This window comes from Aethina tumida, chromosome 1, assembly GCF_024364675.1.
Source record: "Aethina tumida isolate Nest 87 chromosome 1, icAetTumi1.1, whole genome shotgun sequence".
NCBI classification, from domain to species: Eukaryota; Metazoa; Arthropoda; class Insecta; order Coleoptera; family Nitidulidae; genus Aethina; species Aethina tumida.
This window is the reverse complement of record NC_065435.1, coordinates 20,651,045-20,667,424: the sequence shown is the minus strand read 5'-3', so window position 1 is coordinate 20,667,424 and position 16,380 is coordinate 20,651,045.

Genomic DNA, 16,380 nt, shown 5'->3' with positions numbered 1-16,380 from the left:
TTTAAAAATTTAATTATTAAACCTTTAAATTATAAAATTTAAATATTTAAATACTAAATTCTAAAAATTTAATTTTAAAGCTTTAAATTTTAAAATTTATAAATTTAAATACTAAATTTTAAAAATTTAATTATTAAAACTTCAAAATTAAAACTTTAAAAATTTAAATACTATATTTTAAAAATTTATTTATTAAAATTTTAAATTTTAAAATTTAAAAATTTAAATACTAAATTTTAAAAATTTAATTATTAAAACTTTAAATTTTAAAATTTAAAAATTTAAATACTAAATTTTAAAAATTTAATTATTAAAACTTTAAATTTTAAATTTTAAATATTTAAATACTAAATTCGAAAAATTTAATTTTAAAGCTTTAAATTTTAAAATTTAAAAATTTAAAAATTTAAAAATTTAAATACTAAATTTTAAAAATTTATTTATTAAAATTTTAAATTTTAAAATTTAAAAATTTAAATACTAAATTTTAAAAATTTAATTATTAAAACTTTAAATTTTAAAATTTAAATATTTAAATATTTAATTTTAAAATTTATAAATTTATAAATTTAAATACTAAATTTTAAAAATTTAATTATTGAAACTTCAAAATTAAAACTTTAAAAATTTAAATACTATATTTTAAAAATTTATTTATTAAAATTTTAAATTTTAAAATTTATAAATTTAAATACTAACTTTTAGAAATTTAATTATTAAAACTTTAAATTTTAAAATTTAAAATTTAAATACTAAATTTTAAAAATTTAATTATTAAAACTTTAAATTTTAAAATTTAAAAATTTAAATACTAAATTTTAAAAATTTAATTATTAAAACTTTAAATTTTAAAATTTAAATATTTAAATACTAAATTTTAAAAATTTAATTATTAAAACTTTAAATTTTAAAATTTAAATATTTAAATACTAAATTCTAAAAATTTAATTATTAAAGCTATAAATTTTAAAATTTATAAACTTAAATACTAAATTCTAAAAATTAAATTATTAAAACTTTAACTTTTAAAATTTAAAAATTTAAATACTAAATTTTAAAAATTTAAATATTAAAACTTTAAATTTTAAAATTTAAATATTTAAATACTAAATTTTAAAAATTTAATTATTAAAGCTATAAATTTTAAAATTTATAAATTTAAATACTAAATTTTAAAAATTTAATTATTAAAACTTTAAATTTAAAAATTTAAATACTAAATTTTAAACAATTAATTATTAAAGCTTTAAATTTTAAAATTTATAAATTTAAATACTTACTTTTAAAAATTTAATTATTAAAACTTTAAATTATACAATTTAAAAATTTAAATACTAAATTTTAAAAATTTAATTATTAAAACTTTAAATTTTAAAATTTAAATATTTAAATACTAAATTCTAAAAATTTAATTATTAAAGCTATAAATTTTAAAATTTATAAATTTAAATACTAAATTCTAAAAATTTAATTATTAAAACTTTAACTTTTAAAATTTAAAAATTTAAATACTAAATTTTAATAATTTAAAAATTTAAATACTTAATTTTAAAAATTTAATTATTATAACTTTAAATTTAAAAATTTTAAAATTTAAATACTAAATTTTAAAAATTTAATTATTAAAACTTTAAATTTTAAAATTTAAATATTTAAGTACTAAATTTTAAAAATTTACTTATTAAAGCTATAAATTTTAAAATTTATAAATTTAAATACTAAATTTTAAAAATTTAATTATTAAAACTTTAAATTATAAAATTTTAAATTTTAAATACTAACTTTTAAAAATTTAATTATTAAAACTTTAAATTATAAAATTTTAAATTTTAAATACTAAATTTTAAAAATTTAATTATTAAAACTTTAAATTTTAAAATTTAAAAATTTAAATTTTAAAATTTATAAATTTAAATACTAAATTTTAAAAATTTAAATATTAAAACTTTAAATTTTATAATTTAAAAATTCAAATACAAAATTTTAAAAATTTAATTATTAAAACTTAATATTTTAAAATTTAAAAATTTAAATTTTAAAATATAAAAATTTAAATTTTAAAATTTAAAAATTTAAATACTAACTTTTAAAAATTTAATTTCAAAACTTTAAATTTTAAAATTTAAAAATTTTAATACTAAATTTTAATGATTTAAAAATTTAAATACTCAATTTTAAAAATTTAATTATTAAAACTTTAAATTTAAAAATTTAAAAATTTAAATACTAAATTTTAAAAATTTAATTATTAAAACTTTAAATTTTAAAATTTAAAAATTTAAATACTAAATTTTAAAAATTTAATTATTAAAACTTTAAATTTTAAAATTTAAAAATTTAAATTTTAAAATTTATAAATTTAAATACTAAATTTTAAAAATTGAATTATTAAAACATTAAATTATAAAATTTTAAATTTTAAATACTAAATTTTAAAAATTTAATTATTAAAACTTTAAATTTTAAAATTTAAAAATTTAAATTTTAAAATTTATAAATTTAAATACTAAATTTTAAAAATTTAAATATTAAAACTTTAAATTTTATAATTTAAAAATTCAAATAATAAATTTTAAAAATTTAATTATTAAAACTTAAAATTTTAAAATTTAAAAATTTAAATTTAAAAATTTAAAAATTTAAATTTTAAAATTTAAAACTTTAAATTTTAAAATTTAAAAATTTAAATACTTACTTTCAAAAATTTAATTATTAAAACTTTAAATTTTACAATTTAAAAATTTAAATACTAAATTTTAAAAATTTAATTATTAAAACTTTAAATTTTAAAATTTAAATATTTAAATACTAAATTCTAAAAATTTAATTATTAAAGCTATAAATTTTAAAATTTATAAATTTAAATACTAAATTCTAAAAATTTAATTATTAAAACTTTAACTTTTAAAATTTAAAAATTTAAATACTAAATTTTAATAATTTAAAAATTTAAATACTTAATTTTAAAAATTTAATTATTAAAACTTTAAATTTAAAAATTTAAAAATTTAAATAGTAAATTTTAAAAATTTAATTATTAAAACTTTAAATTTTAAAATTTAAATATTTAAGTACTAAATTTTAAAAATTTACTTATTAAAGCTATAAATTTTAAAATTTATAAATTTAAATACTAAATTTTAAAAATTGAATTATTAAAACTTTAAATTATAAAATTTTAAATTTTAAATACTAAATTTTAAAAATTTAATTATTAAAACTTTAAATTTTAAAATTTAAAAATTTAAATACTAAATTTTAAAAATTTAATTATTAAAACTTTAAATTTTAAAATTTAAAAATTTAAATACTAAATTTTAAAAATTTAATTATTAAAACTTTAAATTTTAAAATTTAAATATTTAAATACTAAATTTTAAAAATTTTAATATTAAAACTTTAAATTTTAAAATTTAAAAATTTAAAAATTTAAATACTAAATTTTAAAAATTTAATTATTAAAACTTTAAATTTTAAAATTTAAATTTTTAAATACTAAATTCTAAAAATTTAATTATAAAAGCTTTAAATTTTAAAATTTATAAATTTAAATACTAAATTTTAAAAATTTAATTATTAAAACTTTAAATTTTAAAATTTAAAAATTTAAAAATTTAAATACTAAATTTTAAAAATTTAATTATTAAAACTTTAAATTTTAAAATTTAAATATTTAAATACTAAATTCTAAAAATTTAATTATTAAAGCTATAAATTTTAAAATTTATAAATTTAAATACTAAATTCTAAAAATTTAATTATTAAAACTTTAACTTTTAAAATTTAAAAATTTAAATACTAAATTTTAAAAATTTAAATATTAAAACTTTAAATTTTAAATTTTAAATATTTAAATACTAAATTTTAAAAATTTAATTATTAAAGCTATAAATTTTAAAATTTATAAATTTAAATACTAAATTTTAAAAATTTAATTATTAAAACTTTAAATTTTAAAATTTAAAAATTTAAATACTAAATTTTAAACATTTAATTATTAAAGCTTTAAATTTTAAAATTTATAAATTTAAATACTTACTTTTAAAAATTTAATTATTAAAACTTTAAATTTTACAATTTAAAAATTTAAATACTAAATTTTAAAAATTTAATTATTAAAACTTTAAATTTTAAAATTTAAATATTTAAATACTAAATTCTAAAAATTTAATTATTAAAGCTATAAATTTTAAAATTTATAAATTTAAATACTAAATTCTAAAAATTTAATTATTAAAAATTTAACTTTTAAAATTTAAAAATTTAAATACTAAATTTTAATAATTTAAAAATTTAAATACTTAATTTTAAAAATTTAATTATTATAACTTTAAATTTAAAAATTTAAAAATTTAAATACTAAATTTTAAAAATTTAATTATTAAAACTTTAAATTATAAAATTTTATATTTTAAATACTAAATTTTAAAAATTTAATTATTAAAGCTATAAATTTTAAAATTTATAAATTTAAATACTAAATTTTAAAAATTTAATTATTAAAACTTTAAATTTTAAAATTTAAAAATTTAAATACTAAATTTTAAACATTTAATTATTAAAGCTTTAAATTTTAAAATTTATAAATTTAAATACTAACTTTTAAAAATTTAATTATTAAAACTTTAAATTATAAAATTTTAAATTTTAAATACTAAATTTTAAAAATTTAATTATTAAAACTTTAAATTTTAAAATTTAAAAATTTAAATTTTAAAATTTATAAATTTAAATACTAAATTTTAAAAATTTAAATATTAAAACTTTAAATTTTATAATTTAAAAATTCAAATACAAAATTTTAAAAATTTAATTATTAAAACTTAATATTTTAAAATTTAAAAATTTAAATTTTAAAATTTAAAAATTTAAATACTAACTTTTAAAAATTTAATTTCAAAACTTTAAATTTTAAAATTTAAAAATTTAAATACTAAATTTTAATGATTTAAAAATTTAAATACTCAATTTTAAAAATTTAATTATTAAAACTTTAAATTTAATAATTTAAAAATTTAAATACTAAATTTTAAAAATTTAATTATTAAATCTTTAAATTTAAAAATTTAAATATTTAAGTACTAAATTTTAAAAATTTACTTATTAAAGCTATAAATTTTAAAATTTATAAATTTAAATACTAAATTTTAAAAATTGAATTATTAAAACATTAAATTATAAAATTTTAAATTTTAAATACTAAATTTTAAAAATTTAATTATTAAAACTTTAAATTTTAAAATTTAAAAATTTAAATTTTAAAATTTATAAATTTAAATACTAAATTTTAAAAATTTAAATATTAAAACTTTAAATTTTATAATTTAAAAATTCAAATAATAAATTTTAAAAATTTAATTATTAAAACTTAAAATTTTAAAATTTAAAAATTTAAATTTAAAAATTTAAAAATTTAAATTTTAAAATTTAAAACTTTAAATTTTAAAATTTAAAAATTTAAATACTAAATTTTAAAAATTTAAATATTAAAACTTTAAATTTTAAAATTTAAATATTTAAATACTAAATTTTAAAAATTTAATTATTAAAGCTATAAATTTTAAAATTTATAACTTTAAATACTAAATTTTAAAAATTTAATTATTAAAACTTTAAATTTTAAAATTTAAATATTTAAATACTAAATTTTAAATATTTAATTATTAAAGCTTTAAATTTTAAAATTTATAAATTTAAATACTTACTTTTAAAAATTTAATTATTAAAACTTTAAATTTTACAATTTAAAAATTTAAATACTAAATTTTAAAAATTTAATTATTAAAACTTTAAATTTTAAAATTTAAATATTTAAATACTAAATTCTAAAAATTTAATTATTAAAGCTATAAATTTTAAAATTTATAAATTTCAATACTAAATTCTAAAAATTTAATTATTAAAACTTTAACTTTTAAAATTTAAAAATTTAAATACTAAATTTTAATAATTTAAAAATTTAAATACTTAATTTTAAAAATTTAATTATTAAAACTTTAAATTTAAAAATTTAAAAATTTAAATACTAAATTTTAATGATTTAAAAATTTAAATACTCAATTTTAAAAATTTAATTATTAAAACTTTAAATTTAAAAATTTAAAAATTTAAATACTAAATTTTAAAAATTTAATTATTAAAACTTTAAATTTAAAAATTTAAATATTTAAGTACTAAATTTTAAAAATTTACTTATTAAAGCTATAAATTTTAAAATGTATAAATTTAAATACTAAATTTTAAAAATTGAATTATTAAAACATTAAATTATAAAATTTTAAATTTTAAATACTAAATTTTAAAAATTTAATTATTAAAACTTTAAATTTTAAAATTTAAAAATTTAAATTTTAAAATTTATAAATTTAAATACTAAATTTTAAAAATTTAAATATTAAAACTTTAAATTTTATAATTTAAAAATTCAAATACTAAATTTTAAAAATTTAATTATTAAAACTTAAAATTTTAAAATTTAAAAATTTAAATTTAAAAATTTAAAAATTTAAATTTTAAAATTTAAAACTTTAAATTTTAAAATTTAAATATTTAAATACTAAATTTTAAAAATTTAATTATTAAAGCTATAAATTTTAAAATTTATAAATTTAAATACTAAATTTTAAAAATTTAATTATTAAAACTTTAAATTTTAAAATTTAAAAATTTAAATACTAAATTTTAAACATTTAATTATTAAAGCTTTAAATTTTAAAATTTATAAATTTAAATATTTACTTTTAAAAATTTAATTATTAAAACTTTAAATTTTACAATTTAAAAATTTAAATACTAAATTTTAAAAATTTAATTATTAAAACTTTAAATTTTAAAATTTAAATATTTAAATACTAAATTCTAAAAATTTAATTATTAAAGCTATAAATTTTAAAATTTATAAATTTAAATACTAAATTCTAAAAATTTAATTATTAAAACTTTAACTTTTAAAATTTAAAAATTTAAATACAAAATTTTAATAATTTAAAAATTTAAATACTTACTTTTAAAAATTTAATTATTAAAACTTTAAATTTTACAATTTAAAAATTTAAATACTAAATTTTAAAAATTTAATTATTAAAACTTTAAATTTTAAAATTTAAATATTTAAGTACTAAATTTTAAAAATTTACTTATTAAAGCTATAAATTTTAAAATTTATAAATTTAAATACTAAATTTTAAAAACTGAATTATTAAAACTTTAAATTTTAAAATTTAAAAATTTAAATACTAAATTTTAAACATTTAATTATTAAAGCTTTAAATTTTAAAATTTATAAATTTAAATACTAACTTTTAAAAATTTAATTATTAAAACTTTAAATTATAAAATTTTAAATTTTAAATACTAAATTTTAAAAATTTAATTATTAAAACTTTAAATTTTAAAATTTAAAAATTTAAATTTTAAAATTTATAAATTTAAATACTAAATTTTAAAAATTTAAATATTAAAACTTTAAATTTTATAATTTAAAAATTCAAATACAAAATTTTAAAAATTTAATTATTAAAACTTAATATTTTAAAATTTAAAAATTTAAATTTTAAAATTTAAAAATTTAAATACTAACTTTTAAAAATTTAATTTCTAAACTTTAAATTTTAAAATTTAAAAATTTAAATACTAAATTTTAATGATTTAAAAATTTAAATACTCAATTTTAAAAATTTAATTATTAAAACTTTAAATTTAAAAATTTAAAAATTTAAATACTAAATTTTAAAAATTTAATTATTAAAACTTTAAATTTTAAAATTTAAATATTTAAGTACTAAATTTTAAAAATTTTCTTATTAAAGCCATAAATTTTAAAATTTATAAATTTAAATACTAAATTTTAAAAATTGAATTATTAAAACATTAAATTATAAAATTTTAAATTTTAAATACTAAATTTTAAAAATTTAATTATTAAAACTTTAAATTTTAAAATTTAAAAATTTAAATTTTAAAATTTATAAATTTAAATACTAAATTTTAAAAATTTAAATATTAAAACTTTAAATTTTAAAATTTAAATATTTAAATACTAAATTTTAAAAATTTAATTATTAAATTTAAAAATTTAAATTTTAAAATTTATAAATTTAAATACTAAATTTTAAAAATTTAAATATTAAAACTTTAAATTTTATAATTTAAAAATTCAAATACTAAATTTTAAAAATTTAATTATTAAAACTTAAAATTTTAAAATTTAAAAATTTAAATTTAAAAATTTAAAAATTTAAATTTTAAAATTTAAAACTTTAAATTTTAAAATTTAAAAATTTAAATACTAAATTTTAAAAATTTAAATATTAAAACTTTAAATTTTAAAATTTAAATATTTAAATACTAAATTTTAAAAATTTAATTATTAAAGCTATAAATTTTAAAATTTATAAATTTAAATACTAAATTTTAAAAATTTAATTATTAAAACTTTAAATTTTAAAATTTAAAAATTTAAATACTAAATTTTAAACATTTAATTATTAAAGCTTTAAATTTTAAAATTTATAAATTTAAATACTTACTTTTAAAAATTTAATTATTAAAACTTTAAATTTTACAATTTAAAAATTTAAATACTAAATTTTAAAAATTTAATTATTAAACCTTTAAATTTTAAAATTTAAATATTTAAATACTAAATTCTAAAAATTTAATTATTAAAGCTATAAATTTTAAAATTTATAAATTTAAATACTAAATTCTAAAAATTTAATTACTAAAACTTTAACTTTTAAAATTTAAAAATTTAAATACTAAATTTTAATAATTTAAAAATTAAAATACTTAATTTTAAAAATTTAATTATTAAAACTTTAAATTTAAAAATTTAAAAATTTAAATACTAAATTTTAAAAATTTAATTATTAAAACTTTAAATTTTAAAATTTAAATATTTAAGTACTAAATTTTAAAAATTTACTTATTAAAGCTATAAATTTTAAAATTTATAAATTTAAATACTAAATTTTAAAAATTGAATTATTAAAACTTTAAATTATAAAATTTTAAATTTTAAATTCTAAATTTTAAAAATTTAATTATTAAAACTTTAAATTTTAAAATTTAAAAATTTAAATACTAAATTTTAAACATTTAATTATTAAAGCTTTAAATTTTAAAATTTATAAATTTAAATACTAACTTTTAAAAATTTAATTATTAAAACTTTAAATTATAAAATTTTAAATTTTAAATACTAAATTTTAAAAATTTAATTATTAAAACTTTAAATTTTAAAATTTAAATTTTAAAATTTATAAATTTAAATACTAAATTTTAAAAATTTAAATATTAAAACTTTAAATTTTATAATTTAAAAATTCAAATACAAAATTTTAAAAATTTAATTATTAAAACTTAATATTTTAAAATTTAAAAATTTAAATTTTAAAATTTAAAAATTTAAATACTAACTTTTAAAAATTTAATTTCAAAACTTTAAATTTTAAAATTTAAATATTTAAATACTAAATTCTAAAAATTTAATTATTAAAGCTATAAATTTTAAAATTTATAAATTTAAATACTAAATTCTAAAAATTTAATTATTAAAACTTTAACTTTTAAAATTTAAAAATTTAAATACTAAATTTTAATAATTTAAAAATTTAAATACTTAATTTTAAAAATTTAATTATTAAAACTTTAAATTTAAAAATTTAAAAATTTAAATACTAAATTTTAAAAATTTAATTATTAAAACTATAAATTTAAAAATTTAAAAATTTAAATACTAAATTTTAAAAATTTAATTATTAAAACTTTAAATTTTAAAATTTAAATATTTAAGTACTAAATTTTAAAAATTTACTTATTAAAGCTATAAATTTTAAAATTTATAAATTTAAATACTAAATTTTAAAAATTGAATTATTAAAACATTAAATTATAAAATTTTAAATTTTAAATACTAAATTTTAAAAATTTAATTTTTAAAACTTTAAATTTTAAAATTTAAAAATTTTAATTTTAAAATTTATAAATTTAAATACTAAATTTTAAAAATTTAATTATTAAAACTTTAAATTTTATAATTTAAAAATTCAAATACTAAATTTTAAAAATTTAATTATTAAAACTTAAAATTTTAAAATTTAAAAATTTAAATTTAAAAATTTAAAAATTTAAATTTTAAAATTTAAAACTTTAAATTTTAAAATTTAAAAATTTAAATACAAAATTTTAAAAATTTAAATATTAAAAACTTTAAATTTTAAAATTTAAATATTTAAATACTAAATTTTAAAAATTTAATTATTAAAGCTATAAATTTTAAAATTTATAAATTTAAATACTAAATTTTAAAAATTTAATTATTAAAACTTTAAATTTTAAAATTTAAAAATTTAAATACTAAATTTTAAACATTTAATTATTAAAGCTTTAAATTTTAAAATTTATAAATTTAAATACTTACTTTTAAAAATTTAATTATTAAAACTTTAAATTTTACAATTTAAAAATTTAAATACTAAATTTTAAAAATTTAATTATTAAAACTTTAAATTTTAAAATTTAAATATTTAAATACTAAATTCTAAAAATTTACTTATTAAAGCTATAAATTTTAATATTTATAAATTTAAATACTAAATTTTAAAAATTGAATTATTAAAACATTAAATTATAAAATTTTAAATTTTAAATACTAAATTTTAAAAATTTAATTTTTAAAACTTTAAATTTTAAAATTTAAAAATTTAAATTTTAAAATTTATAAATTTAAATACTAAATTTTAAAAATTTAAATATTAAAACTTTAAATTTTATAATTTAAAAATTCAAATACTAAATTTTAAAAATTTAATTATTAAAACTTAAAATTTTATAATTTAAAAATTTAAATTTAAAAATTTAAAAATTTAAATTTTAAAATTTAAAACTTTAAATTTAAAAATTTAAAAATTTAAATACTAAATTTTAAAAATTTAAATATTAAAAACTTTAAATTTTAAAATTTAAATATTTAAATACTAAATTTTAAAAATTTAATTATTAAAGCCATAAATTTTAAAATTTATAAATTTAAATACTAAATTTTAAAAATTTAATTATTAAAACTTTAAATTTTAAAATTTAAAAATTTAAATACTAAATTTTAAACATTTAATTATTAAAGCTTTAAATTTTAAAATTTATAAATTTAAATACTTACTTTTAAAAATTTAATTATTAAAACTTTAAATTTTACAATTTAAAAATTTAAATACTAAATTTTAAAAATTTAATTATTAAAACTTTAAATTTTAAAATTTAAATATTTAAATACTAAATTCTAAAAATTTACTTATTAAAGCTATAAATTTTAAAATTTATAAATTTAAATACTAAATTTTAAAAATTGAATTATTAAAACATTAAATTATAAAATTTTAAATTTTAAATACTAAATTTTAAAAATTTAATTTTTAAAACTTTAAATTTTAAAATTTAAAAATTTAAATTTTAAAATTTATAAATTTAAATACTAAATTTTAAAAATTTAAATATTAAAACTTTAAATTTTATAATTTAAAAATTCAAATACTAAATTTTAAAAATTTAATTATTAAAACTTAAAATTTTAAAATTTAAAAATTTAAATTTAAAAATTTTAAAATTTAAAAATTTAAATACTAAATTTTAAAAATTTAAATATTAAAAACTTTAAATTTTAAAATTTAAATATTTAAATACTAAATTTTAAAAATTTAATTATTAAAGCCATAAATTTTAAAATTTATAAATTTAAATACTAAATTTTAAAAATTTAATTATTAAAACTTTAAATTTTAAAATTTAAAAATTTAAATACTAAATTTTAAACATTTAATTATTAAAGCTTTAAATTTTAAAATTTATAAATTTAAATACTAACTTTTAAAAATTTAATTATTAAAACTTTAAATTATAAAATTTTAAATTTTAAATACTAAATTTTAAAAATTTAATTATTAAAACTTTAAATTTTAAAATTTAAAAATTTAAATTTTAAAATTTATAAATTTAAATACTAAATTTTAAAAATTTAAATATTAAAACTTTAAATTTTATAATTTAAAAATTCAAATACAAAATTTTAAAAATTTAATTATTAAAACTTAATATTTTAAAATTTAAAAATTTAAATTTTAAAATTTAAAAATTTAAATACTAACTTTTAAAAATTTAATTTCAAAACTTTAAATTTTAAAATTTAAATATTTAAATACTAAATTCTAAAAATTTAATTATTAAAGCTATAAATTTTAAAATTTATAAATTTAAATACTAAATTCTAAAAATTTAATTATTAAAACTTTAACTTTTAAAATTTAAAAATTTAAATACTAAATTTTAATAATTTAAAAATTTAAATACTTAATTTTAAAAATTTAATTATTAAAACTTTAAATTTAAAAATTTAAAAATTTAAATACTAAATTTTAAAAATTTAATTATTAAAACTTTAAATTTAAAAATTTAAAAATTTAAATACTAAATTTTAAAAATTTAATTATTAAAACTTTAAATTTTAAAATTTAAATATTTAAGTACTAAATTTTAAAAATTTACTTATTAAAGCTATAAATTTTAAAATTTATAAATTTAAATACTAAATTTTAAAAATTTAATTATTAAAGCTATAAATTTTAAAATTTATAAATTTAAATACTAAATTTTAAAAATTTAATTATTAAAACTTTAAATTTTAAAATTTAAAAATTTAAATACTAAATTTTAAACATTTAATTATTAAAGCTTTAAATTTTAAAATTTATAAATTTAAATTCTTACTTTTAAAAATTTAATTATTAAAACTTTAAATTTTACAATTTAAAAATTTAAATACTAAATTTTAAAAATTTAATTATTAAAACTTTAAATTTTAAAATTTAAATATTTAAATACTAAATTCTAAAAATTTAATTATTAAAGCTATAAATTTTAAAATTTATAAATTTAAATACTAAATTCTAAAAATTTAATTATTAAAACCTTAACTTTTAAAATTTAAAAATTTAAATACTAAATTTTAATAATTTAAAAATTTAAATACTTAATTTTAAAAATTTAATTATTAAAACTTTAAATTTAAAAATTTAAATACTAAATTTTAAAAATTTAATTATTAAAACTTTAAATTTTAAAATTTAAATATTTAAGTACTAAATTTTAAAAATTTACTTATTAAAGCTATAAATTTTAAAATTTATAAATTTAAATACTAAATTTTAAAAATTGAATTATTAAAACTTTAAATTTTAAAATTTAAAAATTTAAATACTAAATTTTAAACATTTAATTATTAAAGCTTTAAATTTTAAAATTTATAAATTTAAATACTAACTTTTAAAAACTTAATTATTAAAACTTTAAATTATAAAATTTTAAATTTTAAATACTAAATTTTAAAAATTTAATTATTAAGATTTTAAATTTTAAAATTTAAAAATTTAAATTTTAAAATTTATAAATTTAAATACTAAATTTTAAAAATTTAAATATTAAAACTTTAAATTATAAAATTTTAAATTTTAAATAATAAATTTTAAACATTTAATTATTAAAACTTTAAATTTTAAAAATTTAAATTTTAAAATTTATAAATTTAAATACTAAATTTTAAAAATTTAAATATTAAAACTTTAAATTTTATAATTTAAAAATTCAAATACTAAATTCTAAAAATTTAATTTCAAAACTTTAAATTTTAAAATTTAAAAATTTAAATACTAAATTTTAATAATTTAAAAATTTAAATACTCAATTTTAAAAATTTAATTATTAAAACTTTAAATTTTAAAATTTAAAAATTTAAAAATTTAAATAATAAATATTAAAAATTTAATTATTAAAACTTTAAATTTTAAAATTTAAAAATTTAAATTTTAAAATTTAAAAATTTAAATTTTAAAATTTAAAAATTTAAATACTAAATTTAAAAAATTTAATTATAAAAACTTTAAATTTTAAAATTTAAAAATTTAAAAATTTAAATACTAAATTTTAAAAATTTAATTATTAAAATTTTAAATTTTAAAATTTAAAAATATAAAAATTTAAATACTAAATATTAAAAATTTAATTATTAAAACTTTAAATTTTAAAATTTAAAAATTTAAATTTTAAAATTTAAAACTTTAAATTTTAAAATTTAAAAATTTAAATACTAAATTTTAAAAATTTAATTTCAAAACTTTAAATTTTAAAATTTAAAAATTTAAATACTAAATTTTAATAATTTAAAAATTTAAATACTTAATTTTAAAAATTTAATTATTAAAACTTTAAATTTAAAAATTTATAAATTTAAATACTAAATTTTAAAAATTGAATTATTAAAACTTTAAATTATAAAATTTTAAATTTTAAATACTAAATTTTAAAAATTTAATTATTAACACTTTAAATTTTAAAATTTAAAAATTTAAATACTCAGTTTTAAAAATTTAATTATTAAAACTTTAAATTTAAAAATTTAAAAATTTAAATACTAAATTTTAAAAATTTAATTATTAAAACTTTAAATTTTAAAATATAAATATTTAAGTACTAAATTTTAAAAATTTACTTATTAAAGCTATAAATTTTAAAATTTATAAATTTAAATACTAAATTTTAAAAATTGAATTATTAAAACTTTAAATTATAAAATTTTAAATTTTAAATACTAAATTTTAAAAATTTAATTATTAAAACTTTAAATTTTAAAATATAAAAATTTAAATTTTAAAATTTATAAATTTAAATACTAAATTTTAAAAATTTAAATATTAAAACTTTAAATTTTATAATTTAAAAATTCAAATACTAAATTTTAAAAATTTAATTATTAAAACTTAAAATTTTAAAATTTAAAAATTTAAATTTTAAAATTTAAAAATTTAAATTTTAAAATTTAAAACTTTAAATTTTAAAATTTAAAAATTTAAATACTAAATTTTAAAAATTTAATTTCAAAACTTTAAATTTTAAAATTTAAAAATTTAAGTACTAAATTTTAATAATTTAAAAATTTAAATACTCAATTTTAAAAATTTAATTATTAAAACTTTAAATTTAAAAATTTAAAAATTTAAAAATTTAAATTTTAAAATTTATAACTTTAAATTTAAAAATTTAAAAATTTAAATACTAAATTTTAAAAATTTAATTTCAAAACTTTAAATTTTAAAATTTAAAAATTTAAATACTAAATTTTAATAATTTAAAAATTTAAATACTCAATTTTAAAAATTTAATTATTAAAACTTTAAATTTAAAAATTTAAAAATTTAAAAATTTAAATTTTAAAATTTATAACTTTAAATTTTAAAATTTAAAAATTTAAATACTAAATTTTAAAAATTTAATTTCAAAACTTTAAATTTTAAAATTTAAAAATTTAAATACTAAATTTTAATAATTTAAAAATTTAAATAATAAATCTTAAAAATTTAATTATTAAAATTTTAAATTTTAAAATTTAAAAATTTAAATTTTAAAATTTAAAAATTTAAATTTTATAATTTAAAAATTCAAATACTAAATTTTAAAAATTTAATTAATAAAACTTAAAATTTTAAAATTTAAAAATTTGAACTTTAAAATTTAAAAATTTAAAACTTTAAATTTTAAAATTTAAAAATTTAAATACTAAATTTTAAAAATTTAATTTCAAAACTTTAAATTTTAAAATTTAAAAATTTAAATATTAAATTTTAATAATTTAAAAATTTAAATACTCAATTTTAAAAATTTAATTATTAAAACTTTAAATTTAAAAATTTAAAAATTTAAATTTTAAAATTTATAACTTTAAATTTTAAAATTTAAAAATTTAAATACTAAATTTTAAAAATTTAATTTCAAAACTTTAAATTTTAAAATTTAAAAATTTAAATACTAAATTTTAATAATTTAAAAATTTAAATAATAAATATTAAAAATTTAATTATTAAAATTTTAAATTTTAAAATTTAAAAATTTAAATTTTAAAATTTAAAAATTTAAATTTTATAATTTAAAAATTCAAATACTAAATTTTAAAAATTTAATTATTAAAACTTAAAATTTTAAAATTTAAAAATTTAAACTTTAAAATTTAAAAATTTAAATTTTAAAATTTAAAACTTTAAATTTTAAAATTTAAAAATTTAAATACTAAATTTTAAAAATTTAATTTCAAAACTTTAAATTTTAAAATTTAAAAATTTAAATACTAAATTTTAATAATTTAAAAATTTAAATACTCAATTTTAAAAATTTAATTATTAAAACTTTAAATTTAAAAATTTAAAAATTTAAATACTAAATTTTAAAAATTTAATTATTAAAACTTTAAATTTTAAAATTTAAAAATTTAAAAATTTAAATACTAAAATTAAAAATTTAATTATAAAAACTTTAAATTTTAAAATATTAAAATTTAAA